The sequence below is a fragment of the Silene latifolia genome, chromosome Y (assembly GCF_048544455.1).
Source record: "Silene latifolia isolate original U9 population chromosome Y, ASM4854445v1, whole genome shotgun sequence".
Taxonomy (NCBI): Eukaryota; Viridiplantae; Streptophyta; class Magnoliopsida; order Caryophyllales; family Caryophyllaceae; genus Silene; species Silene latifolia.
Window position 1 is genome coordinate 194,863,186 of NC_133538.1, and position 15,213 is coordinate 194,878,398.

At 40.1% G+C, this 15,213-nt stretch overlaps 1 non-coding gene across 1 annotated transcript; it reads left to right on the forward strand.

Annotated features, from left to right (window-relative positions):
- The first annotated feature begins 202 nt into the window (after positions 1-202).
- Positions 203-309, forward strand: LOC141635704 (small nucleolar RNA R71). The gene has a single exon (XR_012540372.1). It is a non-coding gene; the product is annotated as a small nucleolar RNA R71 (small nucleolar RNA).
- The last annotated feature ends 14,904 nt before the right edge of the window (positions 310-15,213 follow it).

Consider the following 15,213-nt stretch of genomic DNA (forward strand, 5'->3'; position numbering starts at 1 on the left):
CTTATCGACTGCATGAACTGTTCTAATACCATCCCTCGGGTTTCCATACTCAGCACAGTGGGTCGCCATCTCTTCAATAAGAGCCCATCCCTTATCATCGTCGGTGTTCTTTTGGAATCTTCCGTTAGATGATGCATCAAGTATAGCTCTGTGATCATCGTATAGCCCATTGTAGTACTGATTGGCCAGGAACCACGGATCACAACCATGGTGAGGAATAGACCTTACCAATCTCTTGAAACGGCACTAAGCTTCATAGAAAGTTTCATCCAGTGCCTGTTTGAAACTTGTGATCTTCGTCCTCAGCTGATTAGTGCGCTGCGGAGGGAAATTTCTCTTATAAAAAGCAAGAGCAAGGGTCTCCCAGTCTGTGACCCCCGCGGCCGTGCGGTCCAAATCAGTCAGCCACTCCCTGGCTGAATCAGTGATGTGAACATTATTTGCACACATTTAGTCCCCTAATTGAGACTATTTTGCATACTATTATAACATTCCATAGCCAATTTATCCGTCAAATGCTTTCTATTTTGCTTTCCTAATGCATTTTGTATGTTTTGTAGGAAATAAGACAATTAGGCGGAAATTCCCGTCTCTCATGCATATTTAGAAGCTTTTTGATGATATTAGATGGACTAGTATGAAGAGGAGGCATGAATGATGACCAAGGATGTAGGAATAAAGAGTATATAGAAGGATCATAGGGTTAAAAGTAAGAATGACGAGAGGGAAGGCATTACAAGAAGAAATTGCTCGATACACGAACCAAGAGTTGCTCCTTTGGCTCTAAAAGTCTGCTAGATGGAACGGCGTCGAAAAAACAAGTGATCTAGGCTTTTGAATCACTCCAATAGGAGTCCAGATGAGAAAATGACGTCCGTTTTACAATCCGAGGTCAAACAAAGAAGTTGTCCGCCAATCCGCTCGTCCCGAGACCCAATCCGCTCGTCTGCTACTGGAAACCGCTCGTCCACCCTCCAAATCTGCTCGTCTTCCATTCTTTTTATCCGAGCGTCCCGTGCTTGAATCTGCTCGTCCTCTTCTCCAACAATCCGAGCGTCCCGACCCCTTGGCCGCTCGGATTCCCTTACATCAACTTTCGTTTTCTTCTTTCTCCATGAAAGATGCGCATATTTTTGAAAGACTAGCAAAAAGGAGAATAGCATCTTTCTTTGAGAGGAGCATTTTCCTGAGTGGGCATGAAGGAATACACGAAGCATGGCACGAGAATCCATAAGAATGAAGGGAGAGAAAAAAAGAAGACAACACGAAGAAAGTGGATATTGAGCAGGTGCCTCGATCAAGTACCGTGAGGATAGATTGGGGAACTAGGTGCTCGATCGAGTGACAATGAGGATTGATCGAGGATGTGTACTCGATCGAGTATCTTTGGGCTCGATCGAGGAACTTAATATTTCCAACTAATCGTTCTTCATAATTTATTGTTCAAGTTTTATGCTTTTAATTCATTATTGTTATTTCAGATCTTCAATTATGTTTACATTCATCTTTATTGTTGTTAATCAATTCACTATGAGTAGCTAATTTATCATCTAAGGTGAAAGGGGATCTAGGTGGTTAGAAAAGGGTTAACTTATGAATTGATTGTTAAATTGCTTTTTATTGTTGTTCAATTATTGTTCTACTTCTAATTAGTTGATTACTGATCAGAACTGATTAATTAGCCTCGCATAAAGTAGGATTTTCACCGATCGGGTTAAGACTAGTATAAGCCACGATAATTGAATTAGACCGGCTTAATTATAGCGATTGCATGTTAAGTTAGATCTAAATAAGAATATTGAATCGATTGATGATATGACTTTCCACAATATAAATTGCTTAATCAATGAATTAAATCCTACCCTTTGATGACTACCTAGTGAACCCGAATCCCTAGACTCTTCAATATTATTGTTATTCGTCTTTAATTTACTTGCAATTAGTTGTTAGATATCAAATCAACAAACCCCAAAATTGTTACTTTAAGACAAACTTAGTTATAAACAAACTAGATAAATTAACTAGCCTCCTTATGGATTCGACCCTGACTTACCGCTAACTATCTTGTCAGTAGTAGTTTAGGATTTATTTTGACAAAGGCAAACGACTGAATGTAACCTTATCAAATTTGGCGCCGTTGTCGGGGAGGCAACAATTTTTCTGTTTGTTTTTGTTTTATTTTGTCTCTTGTCTTAGGGAGCATTAGTTCCTTGAGACAGTTTTACCTTTTCTTGCTGTTTTCGTGTATGGCCAGGTCTAACAGGTTAGAGATTATACCTTTTGATCCCGAGCCAGAAAGGACTTTTCACTACAGACGAAAATTTCAAAGAGAAGTAAGTTAAGTGGAAGACTTGAGTACACTTGACTACGAGCGGTATACTTTCGCAGAAGATTCGTCCTTAGAAGAGGGCACTCTTATTTCTGCACCTGTGACTTCTACAACATCAATGATGCCGACATTGGCAAGTCACTCTGAACCCACGGTTGATTCTATTTCTAAAGGCTTCAAGCTCCCTACCGTTGATAAGGGAAATTTTGAGATCAAGCCTTCTTATATAAGCTTGATAGAGAGGAATTTATTTGGAGGAAAAGCAGGAGAGGACCCTGCAAAGCACATGTAAAAGTTTGTTACTTATTGGTGTTCTATTCCTTTGACAGCTGGGGTGTCTCAAGATCAGGTCAAGCAAACATTATTTCCTTTCTCTTTGAGAGATGATGCAGATGAGTGGTTACGGGACTTAGACACGGAGACCGACGCAATCACTAACTGGACTTCATTAGCTCTTGCATTCTACAAGAGGTATTTTCCCCTACAGAAAACTAATGGATTGAGAAGTCAGATTACAAGTTTTAAGCAAAGTCCTACTGAGGATTTTAATGAAGCTTGGATTCGTTTCAAAATACTAGTTCGGTCCGTCCCTCACCATGGTTTCGAAATTTGGTTAATTTCCAACCAGTTTTACAATGGGTTGTATGATGATCATAGAGCCTTACTTGATTCAGCTGCCAATGGGAGATTCCAAGATAACACTAATGACGGTAATGCTTGGAAGTTAATTGGTCAGATAGCTACTCACACAGCTGAGTTTGGTAACCCCAGATAAGTAAGAGAGGAAGTGGGTCAGATAATGCTATTGCAGCGCAATTGGAGGCTCTAACGGCTCAAATAGCCGAATTAAAGAGTACTCAGTCTTTGGTTAATAAGCAGGAAACGGTTCACATGGTTCAACAAGAAGGTTCCTCTGAGAGATGTGGGATAGATGGCCACACTGCGGCCAAATGTATGAGTACTACTGAGCAAGTCAATGCCTTCCAGTCTTTCAAACAAGGTACTTCATATTCTAACTTCTTCACTGAAAAGAGTCAGAATGCGTATGCTCAAGCTCCTTAACAAAATACATATATTATTCCTCCAAATTGTGGTAATCAACCACAATGAGGTTATCAAAGGCCAAATCAAGGAGGTTTTAAACAATTTCAACCTCCTCCTCAAGCTCCAAGTAATGAGGTGTCGGAGTTAAAAGCTCTCTTACAACATACTTTGATGATGCTACAAAGGCAAACGGCTCAAATCTCCGAACTCATGGCTAACAACAAGATGTTGGATACTCAAGTTGCTCAAATGGCGACTCAAAATCCATCAAAATAGTCCGGTCTTCCTCCTTAAGGTAAACAAGCTCATGAGCAAGTTAATGTTATTTATTTAAGGAGCGGTACTTCTTATCAAGGTCCGGACATGCCCATTAATGAAGTTGAGGTTCCCTATATGCACCCTAAGGGATTGGGAAATCTCGAGTTGAGGGATGACGAGAAAGAGTATTACAAAGATCAAACATGGGATTTGAAGAAAAGCGAAAAGAGGATGCAGCACATGGTTCCTCGATCGAGTAGGCACGGGCTCGATCGAGGCACTTCCTTACTCGATCTAGTTCCCCCCAGGCTCGATCGAGGAACCCTCTTTGACAGTGGTTTTTCGAGTGTTTCAGCTACGACATTGGATAAAAGTAGGTTCCTCGATCGAGTAACTACTGGGCTCGATCGAGTCACTCTTGTAACTGACGTTAATACTTTAAAGCCGTCCCCTAATGCAAACGAAGCCGAGGCGATTTAAATTCAACTACCTTTTCCTCAAAGATTGCAGAAATCCAAACTTGACAACAGTTTGGAAGGTTCATGGAGGTAGTAAAGAAGCTTCAAGTGACAATGCCATTTACTGAATTGGTAACTCAAGTGCCAGCCTATGCTATGTTTTTGAAAGAGATATTGTCAAAGAAGAGGTCTTTTGATGAAGTGGAGACTGTCGCGTTCACACATGAATGCTACGCCGCATTACAATCCAATTCTCCACCTAAGCTTAAGGATCTAGGGAGTTTCTCTATTCCTTGCACTATAGGCCCTTTAAATATTGACAATGCTTTATGTGATTTAGGAGCGAGTGTTAGTGTCATGCCGTATAAAATTTACAATCAATTAAACATGACTAAGCTTAAATGTACTAATATGACTATTCAATTAACTGACCGGTCTATTAAGCACCCCATGGGTATCTTAGAGGATGTGCCAGTTAAGATAGGGAAATTTTTCATTCCAGTCAATTTTGTAGTGATAGACATAGATGAGGATTCTCGTGTTCCTATTATTCTAGGACAACCATTCTTGCATACTGAAGGGGTGGTTATAGATGTTAGGCATGGGAGTCTTACATTCAACATTGCAGAAGATACTATCACTTTTGGTCTTGACAAAGCATCACGTCCTCCTGATTTAAAAGCTTCTTATCATATGATTAATGTTATTGATCCTACTTTTGATGATTATCTTGCTTTGTGTTTCGACAGGAATCCACCTGACGCCCCTGCTGCGTTAGGACCATGGAGCAAGGAAGTACATAATATTGAGAAGTTGATTTATGGAGATGCTCCTCCTCCTAAGATAGTCTACAGCTGTGATGTGAGCGTTGACATAGAAGCCGAGTTGGATGCTTTAGAGGCAGAAATATTCAAAGAGGAGCCAATCAAAGTCTTTGATGAAGCTCTTGTGATGGATGGAGAGCCCTATCTCCTACCCATGGATAAGGAATTGAAGAGTGAGGGGCATGCCTGCTCATATTTTATAAACTTTTGAGTTTGATGAGCCAGGACATTTTTCATTATTTTTATATTGGTGCTACTTATGCTTGTGTGTAAAGCATGCGCTACTTTTTGATTTACTGTTACGAGCTTTAACTTGTATTGATTATGATTTGAGTGCGCATGTCTTTTGAATGACGAATTGGTACTCGACAGTTGGTTCCTCGATCGAGTGTCGTGGGGCTCGATCGAGTAACCTTGTTCGTTGGGTTTATTTCGTAGCCAGACGATGATAGGAATCGCGCGGTTGATTTTTTTCCCCTATTTTTGCAATTGGTTTGGGGGAATTCCTCAGCTCTTCCCCGGTATTCTCTTCCCTTGTATCTTCTTTTATTGTAATATATTAAGTATTTCCCATTCCTTTTGTTAGTTGTGTCCTTTAGGTTGCTGGATTTTTGTATGATTGCTATGTTGTAGGCGTCATAATGAGGACACTGTGATATTTAGGTTTGGGGGAGGAGTCTTTATTTATGTTGTGTGCCTTTACTTATTGTTGTGTGCTTTTATTTCAAAAAATCCATAAAAATTAAAAAATCTCAAAATACAAAAACATGTTTTTCCTTTGTTTTAGGTCGAGTCTTGGTGAATTTAATAACAATGATGTTAAATTGCATTGTTTTTGCATTTGAATCCCATTTAGTTATCCATGTACATTGTTTTGACCTGTTATTCATGGAAACAAAGCTCATAATTCAAGTCTTAACCGTATTAACATGCCTTCTATTGATTAGATTTGACAAATTATGTTGGTAAACTACTTAAATTCTGAGGTTTATAGAGCTTCCTAGGCCAGGAACATCAATAAACTGGTCTCATTTGTTATTTAGGCTTAAGAGTGGTTTCTCCTTGTGGAATATGTAATATCAAACTGCATAAGTGTGAAATTGGTTTCTTGATACTTTTATTGCTTTCATTTGACTAAGTACATATGGATAGGCGGTTTTTACCGTTCAAATAAGCCGTACAATTATCCTTTTGTTAGCCCGTTTGAACCTTGTAGCCATTTCATATCCTATTTCATAGCTACAATCCAAGAATTTGTCTACCTTATCGGGACAGTCGCAGTTGCTTGTTTATCATGTCTATTTTACTACTATGGTTGGGATTGAGACCATTATTCTCAATTGTGGGCGTAGTAGAATTATTTGGCAATTGTGTTATAACCTTGTGTTGGAAAAAGAAAAAAATATGAAGCAAAAGAAAAGGAAAAAAAAGAAAAAGAAAGAAGGAAAAAAGAGAGAAAAAAAAAAGATTGCTTCATTTGGTTTTGTCAAGGATCAAAAGGATGGTTGTTAGAGTCTAATGCATACTTGGAGAGTAGTTGGTTAGCTCTCATGTGTTGTAAAGTTGAGATATTTCTCTAAGTTGGGGTTCATTTATTATTATAAGATTTGGTTTTGGTTTAGCGCTGCGACTAATGTCTAGCTCCACATATCCATAACATGCCTTGGCACAAACCAATTTTATCCCTTTAACCCATTTGCCACCCTTATTGTTCTTGATACATGTACTTTTGTCTACATATGGTGATTGCATATTAGTTGGGGAAAATCTATCACATTAGATTTCATGCATGTTTCATAAGTCGAGTGAGTGTTTCTACTTCTTTATATCTTCACATATAACTCACCCTTACATACTTATGAGTGCATGAGTGAATCCGCGAGAATCCGACTAATTTGTCTTGTAAGATTGAAAGGTATTTGGCATTTGTCTATAGTATGGTGACTTGAGACTTTAGCTGCGTTTTCTATTTCCCGTTCCTTTGAATTTGTTTTATTGGTACACTTTGGTCATTGCTTTGTTACAAATACGGATAGCTTGGGATTTGTATGTATTAAACATTAGCTCTGAGTTGTTTATTCGCCAATTGTATGATTGCCTTTTGTATTGTGTGTTGCTTTGCTTGAGGAGAAGCAAAGAGATGGTTTGGGGGAGTTTGATGAGTCATAATTATATACATATTTATGCCTCCCCTTAATTGCTTTTGATACGATTTCGTTCTAAATTATATTAAATACATGCATTTTATGTTAGAACGTTGATACTTCCGCTTTTTGATTATTAATGTAGGATTGATGCATTAGAAGAGCAAAGGAGCGAAATGGGCATCGCGGAGTGGGCATGAAGGAATACACGAAGCATGGCACGAGAATCCATAAGAATAACGGGAGAGAAATAAAGAAGACAACACGAAGAAAGTGGATATTGAGCAGATGCCTCGATTGAGTACCGTGAGGATTGATCGAGGAACTAGGTGCTCAATCCAGGGACAATGAGGAGTGATCGAGGATGTGTACTCGACCGAGTATCTTTGGGCTCGATCGAGGAACCTAATATTTCCAACTTTTCCGCAAATTTCCTTAAGTCGGTTATGTAATATTATAAATAACTAAACTCGTACCCTAACTTATTTACGCTTTAATTTCCGTAGGTTTAGTAGAACTTCTCTAAAAACTCTCTTAGAATACTTTAGATTAGTTCACATTAATTTAGCATTCGGATCTTTAATCTTTCCTCATTAATCATTAAGTTACTAATCGTTCTTCATAATTTATTTTTCAAGTTTTATGCTTTTAATTCATTATTGTTATTTCATGTCTTCAATTATGTTTACATTCATTTTTATGGTCGTTAATCAATTCACTATGAGTAGCTAATATATCATCTAGGGTGAAAGGGGATCTAGGTGGTTAGAAAAGGGTTAACTTATGAATTGATTGTTAAATTGCTTTCTATTTTTGTTAAATTATTGTTCTACTTCTAATTAGTTGATTACTGATCAAAACTGATTAATTAGCCTCGCATAAAACTAGGATTTTCACCGATCGGGTTAAGACTAGTATAGGCCACGATAATTGAATTAGACCGACTTAATTATAGCGATTGCATGTTAAGTTAGATCTAAATAGGAATATTGAATCGATTGATGATATGACTTTCAACAATATAAATTGCTCAATCAATGAATTAAATCCTACCCTTTGATGACTACCTAGTGAACCCGAATCCCTAGACTCTTCAATATTATTGTTATTCGTCTTTAATTTACTTAAAATTAGTTGTTAGATATCAAATCAACAAACCCCAAAATTGTTACTTTAAGACAAACATAGATATAAACAAACTAGATAAATTAACTAGCCTCCCTGTGGATTCGACACTGACTTACCGCTAGCTATCTTGTTAGTAGTAGTCTAGGATTAATTTTGACTAAGACAAACGACTTAAATTAACCTTATCAATTATTATGTGATGTCCTAGTCGACATTCTAGTTTTGACAAGTTGTAGACTCTCTTAGCTTTATTTGTTTTCAAGTTTGTAATCCTTCTGATTATTAATTAAAAATACGTGTAAATGTAGGGTAAAAACCTGATATAAAATACACACATTAGTCACGGACCTCTTCCATGCAAAGGAGACGAATCCTTTGGGGTGTTCTTTTGCATTGTTATTCTTGGTTTATCACGAATTGTGATGCAAGGAAACGGATGGCTCTTTTTCCTCTTGTATCAGAGTTAGGAGGGATTTCGTTCTTGGTTTTGTAGTTGAGGATGGCTTGGTACCAAGGTTCGACATGGTTCTCCTCGTCGTTGTTGATGGCGCTGATGTGAGCTGGCTCGCTCCTTCTCTTGACACATAGGGGCATCGATGTCATGTCGTCAAGTATGTTGACGAGCGCAGAAAATTTTGCTAAGGCATCAGCAAATTGATTTTCCTCCCGTGGCAAGTGAAAGTAGTCGACTTGGTCGAAGAATGCGGCCTCTTGAGTGATTTTTGCTCGATAGGGTGCTAAGCCGTTGCTTTGGATTTTTCATGACCCGACCACCTGATTGATGATGAGTGAGGAATCGCCGTGGACCCGCAACTTCTTGATGCAAAGTGTTATAGCTGCTTGTATTCCTACCCCAAAGCCTTTCAGGTTTAATTCACCGTCAAAGTATAGGTCCCATGCGCCAGTGTTGGTACAAAGAATGATTTCGTCAGGAAGTGACCATGTGTCGGTCGTTGGATCCTCGATGACGGGATTTTATGCTAGAAAATCGGCGACTGCCCTTCCTTTGATAACCTTGAGGGGTACGAATTTGAGGTCAAATTCGGGATGAATTTGATCGGGTCAATCATGGAGTAGATCTGAACCGTGTAGCTGAGTATGTAATGTTGCAGCTTCTTTGATGACCAGACCATGGCAAGGCATGTCTTTTCTAGTTGGGTGTATCTTGTTTCGTATACGATAAACTTTTTGCTAATGTAGTAGATGGCTCGTTCTTCGGCGTCGACTGTTTGTGCTAGCATTGCTCCCATGGCTGTGTCGGTGACAGTCAGGTATAGGGACAAAGGAATTCCTTGTTGAGGTGGCATGAGGATAGGAGGTTTGGATAGGGTTTCCTTTATCTTGTCGAAGGCCTTTTGACAGTCGTCGTCCGACTCGACGTGATCGGAGGCGCGAAGTTTCTTGAAGATTGATTCACAAATCATAGTGAGCTTGGCTATAAAGCGGCTGATGTATTGGACCTGACCGAGAAACCCTCGAATCTACTTCTCGTTTTTAGGCCGAGGCATTTGTTGAAGAGCCTTGATTTTGGTAGGATCAATTTCGATGCCCCTTTTTCTGACGACATGTCCCAGGAGTTTTCCGGAGGTGACCCCGAATGCACACTTCTGAGGATTTCGTCTCATGTTGTATTTCCGATGGCGAGCAAAGAATTTTCGAAGGGCGCTGATGTGGCAGTCCCACTCTTTTTATTTAACAACATGTCATCGACATACACCTCCACTTCCTTGTGCATCATGTCATGTAGGAGAGCGGTGGCGGTTCTTTGGTAGGTTAGCGTTAATTAGACCGAAGGGTATGACAGTGTAATAATATGTACCCCACTGTGTAGTGAATGCAGTCTTGTGCATGTCTTCCTCGGCCATTTTGATCTGAGTGTACCCAGCATACCCGTCCATGAATGATAATAGGGCATGCCTGACGATGTTATCCACCAGGATGTCAACATATGGCAGAAGGAAGTCGTCTTTTGGACTTGGTTTGTTCAGGTCTCTGAAGTCGACGCAAAACCGAATTCTCCATCTTTCTTGGGTATAGGGACTATGTTGGCCACCCAGTCAGAGTATTCTGAAACTTTGATGAATCCGACTTTGAACTGTTTGCTACCTCTTCCTTAATTTTAAGGGCCCATTCAGGGAGCGTACGGCGCAACTTTTGTTTCACGGGTTTAGCTCCGGGTTTAATGGGTATCCTGTGTTCTGCAATATCCTTGTCGATCCCAGGCATGTCTTTGTAGGACCATGCGAATACGTCCTTGTATTCGTGTAGGAGGTCAATGAACTGCCGTCTTTCCGAGGGGTCAAGGGTTGTCCCTATCCTAAGTTCTTGAGGTGTTTTATCGGTCCCTACGTTAATAGGTTCAGTCTCCTCAATGATGGGGGTCATATCTTCTCATTTGTCAAGTTCTTTGGCTAGGTGAGGTGGGTAGTCACTCAAGTCAAATTCCTCATATTCGTTCAGATTGCATTGCAGTTAAATTGAGACGAGTCAGAAGAAAACTTAGCGTTCATTAAGTTTACTTAAGCGAAAAGCTCGGATAGGACAGACATCTCATGGGCAGTTAGAGGCGACACAGTAGAGGAGGTGGCCCCTGGAACAAGCTCTAGGTTGCTACCCTCTGCGGGAGTGGGGTTGACCCTAGTTGACTCGGCCTCTAAGTCAGCCACAAGCTTGTGATAAAACAGTGGAAAGGGGACTTTGACTGGGACATCAGTAGTGCAAGGAGCTAGGACAGACTCAGACTCAGACTCTTCTTCACTTTCCACTTTAAACATAGGGCCTTCTCCAGTTGTGATCTTGAGAATGCAGCCTTGGCGATCGGTCCATTTGACAGTCTTCCTCCAGCCTTGTGTAGCTTTCTCTGGGTCAGTATCAGAGATTAAGGCGGTGGGATCGAACTGGTTATCTTTTAAAGCAATGTTGATAATGTCCTCATAGCCGAGGTGCTTGATGTTGTCTTCTCCGAAGAGGAGACTGACGGCTTGTCCGTCGAGGCATGGGGTCGACTCAAATTTGGTTGACTCAGCTTTAGTGTTGTCGGGGATGAAGTAGCAGTCTTAAAAGACCTCTACACCCTGGTGTTTGACCTTAGCTACAGAGTCATAAATTGGCTAAGGGAAGCCATTGTAGAGCTCGGATCCTCCCTCGAGGATGAAGTATCCATTGAGAGTCAAATGGTAGGGACGGAGGACAACTCCGTGTTTTTTGCATTTTCGTAGAAGGAGATTCATTTCTTGGATGTCTTCATCAGCTGGGTCATAGCCTAGCCCGAAGGGGATGTTAGGGACCTTGGCCTGTTTCATAGGAGACAAGGTGCTCTTCAGTGGATTAAGAGGTAGGCCTGAGAAATAACCCTGGCGCATCAAAATGCGTTTGACTGTGACGTTTGAGAACGGGTGTAACACCCCCATACTCCAAGTGCCTTACCAGGACCACTCAGGTATAAGGATACTACCATCTCGGTTGCCCGAGGCAATGAATATCATAAGACAATAAAGAAACGTACTTTAAAAGTAATTATAGTTTAAGTGATTACATGTTCAAAACCCAAACTGATAAAAGGAAATACAAGTTCTCAAAACTATCTACTATCAAAATACTATCAAGCGTCAGACACAACGGAAGACTTCTAAACTGCAACGTGGTGACTCATCCCAGCTATCCCATACGCATCATCTCATACCTGCTCAATAACTGCTCACCACCCCCGAATGGATCACCACAGTTTTTAAAACATTTAAACGGGGTCAGTACTAATCACACAATTCAATATATCAACAATAAGATAAACAGACAGCTTAACCGTCACACACACACACACCATCACACCAATCCCAACAATCTCAATCACCGACTGTCCACTGGACCAGCCCTGCCAGTGGGGGACCGCAGCCGTTCCCACCTAAGCCCCGCTCATCGTACGAGCGATAACCCTGTCCCATTAATGTGCACATCCCCTTTCGTGGCGGGTTCCACGAAGGGCGAAACTAGGGCGTGAGATCACTCCCGCAAGTGACCCCACTCAGCCGAGAACGCATCTCGAGAACCAGAGAACAATCAATCACAATCACAATCACAATCACAGCCGTCACAATACAATTACTATATCAAACAATCAATCTCAACACATCAACAATCATCCCATTATGGGACTAATACTGAGTAGGAAATCCTACCTGAAAAGCAACACAATCATCAGACGATCTAGCAGCTGTCTCAAAACCTCTCCTCTACAAATCCTTCTCCTATCACATAATCACATAATCACAATCTAACATTAACAAATCATAAAAACCCCCAATTCCCAAAATTAGGGTTTAACGAAACTTAAAGAAATACTATAAAATTGGTATGTAGATCTTACCCTCGACGCAAGGATCACAAAGGTATAAAGAACAATAAAATCCGACCTCTCAAGCTCCGGGATTTGCCAATAATGCGGATGAAGCGAACTACATAGTTTCAATCTCCTTTTTGACTGAATTAGGTTTATAAAAGTGTTTACTAAAGATGACGACATATTATATATACTAATCCGCGTTATTAACAAAACCCGTCAAAACATAACCCGTCAGCCGAGCTACTCGATCGAGTACCCAAGGTACTCGATCGAGTACCCCCCTACTCGATCGAGTACCCCACTACTCGATCGAGTACCCAACAGTCGAAACTATTTTAAAACGCAACTCACCCTTACTCGACAGAGTAAGGCCTACTCGATAGAGTACCTAAAGACTTATAAATACGGAGTATTACAGTCTTCCCTCCTTAAAAAGAACTTCGTCCCCGAAGTTCAACCCATACATAAAAACAACCATACTAACTCGACCAAGACACAACAACATAACTAAGAACTCAAGAACTCGACCAAACATAAAACATGAACTTTTAACACCCACTCCACCAACTATGTTTACTTTCCTAACATGACTCACGATATCGTATCCACCACATATATATCTCTCACGACACCAACTCCATACATAACAAACTACCATCCTCTAATGCTGCTAGCTCCATAATATCATCAACTATCAAACCCAATACCAAGACACTCATAGACGTCAAACGGAATGTTACATTCTACCACCCTTAAAAGGAACTTCGTCCTCGAAGTTTACTCACACTCGTAACCTCATCATCCAACTGTCAACACTAGCGAAATATTCTCACACTCCTAAACATCACGCTACTACAAGCACGGTCATGACCTTTAACACTATCAACCACAACATATACAAATCCATATCTTATGCTACACCAACACTCTACTTCCAAATATACTACCATATGAACAACCATCAAAATCTCTTTTATCGCATCCTACTCCTCTTAAGATAAATGTTACGTCCTCGTAACCTACTAATACTATATCCTTAGTTATATCTTCTCATTATTCTCATCATCATCACATGTCATAGATAACCACCTATACTCTAAACACTCGCCATGCATGCATCCAAGGGTCTCTTACTTAAACAATTCTCATACTTCAATTCACTCGTCACACCACCTAACCTATACCTCAAAATCTTTATCTTAACCCAAAACTTCAACTTTTCCACATTACCGCAACATGACATACCTCTCTATATAAACTATATGAAACTCCCATCATCAAAAGCATAACTCACGATCCACACTTGTTACGTGCACTCATTCCAGATCCTCAAGTTCTTTCCTTCATTACCGCAAAACTCATACATAACTTAATATGACACTAATTCCCCCAAAACCCTACACTCACTCTCACTGTCCCAACAAAAGATTATGAACTACCTGCCGCTTTCGGATCATTACAACACATGTTCCACGAATCATTTTCCATTACCATGTCTACTAAAGCCTTATCTAGAACAAGATCAAAATTACTGTAACAACCTCTCACAACCGTGTCCCATCAAAAGAACATCACTATACCATGACAACAACGAAAACATATTCAACTCTGTTTCATATCATACTCTACCTCATTCTTAACTTAACCTGGTAAAGAAAACATCAATAAGCAAGACAATTGTCTACATGTTCAACCAAAACTCACAAAGAACGACAGCAAACAAAACAACAATCTATGTATAACTGGTATGCACTTTCGAAAACTCGTATCATAATCATCCCGCCTACTCCACCACAACCGGTGACGGCATCACAACACCGCCACCAACAGCCATACCGTAGTGCGAAAATACCCGTATCACAGCACTATGTACCGTGCCCGGATCACCACCCGAGGCACCACAACCACACCGATAGACATCCCAATCACATATAATTCCCATAATACTGACTCAATATGACATTTCGAACAAGAAAACTCACTCAAAACCGTTTTATTAGATTATAACACAACATATTATGCGGAATAAACTGACAAGAATCTCATGAACATCATCCTTACCATATCACAGAATAAACATGTATCATCAATACACATACAATTTTAACTACCCATGCCAGATTAATTAAATTATTACCTTTTGAACCTCATTCCATTAGTATACCGTACCCAATATAAATTACAAAGTAATCATATAACAACTTTAGAATTATCACACCATACCGCTTCTCGTGAGGTCACAACCTCACACACACATTTATATACATCTTAGACCCATAATCACATCCACCTAGTCAATCCTGATCACGTAAGTTACCACTCAACAAAGGTTACCTGTCGCCCGAGCTTAACTCATATGCCCCTCATAGCATATTCCATCATTCGCATAACCATCACCTCATGCCAAGTATAACCATACTATTAATACTCAACTACTAACAACCGCCTCATATAACCACATCTTACACTCTCTCACAACCATATATATCAATCTGGTCTCTGCAAAATCAACCGCTTCAGAATTGTTACCTTTCTAATATACGATCACCCTTAACCACTAGTCACAAACCACAACACTACCACTGTCCGGACATCAAATCCTTACACTCATCTCTAAATATCACGATTTCTTTCCTATCTTTGGTTAACATCCCCAAATAACGAACATAAAATCCATCAACAAAATTAC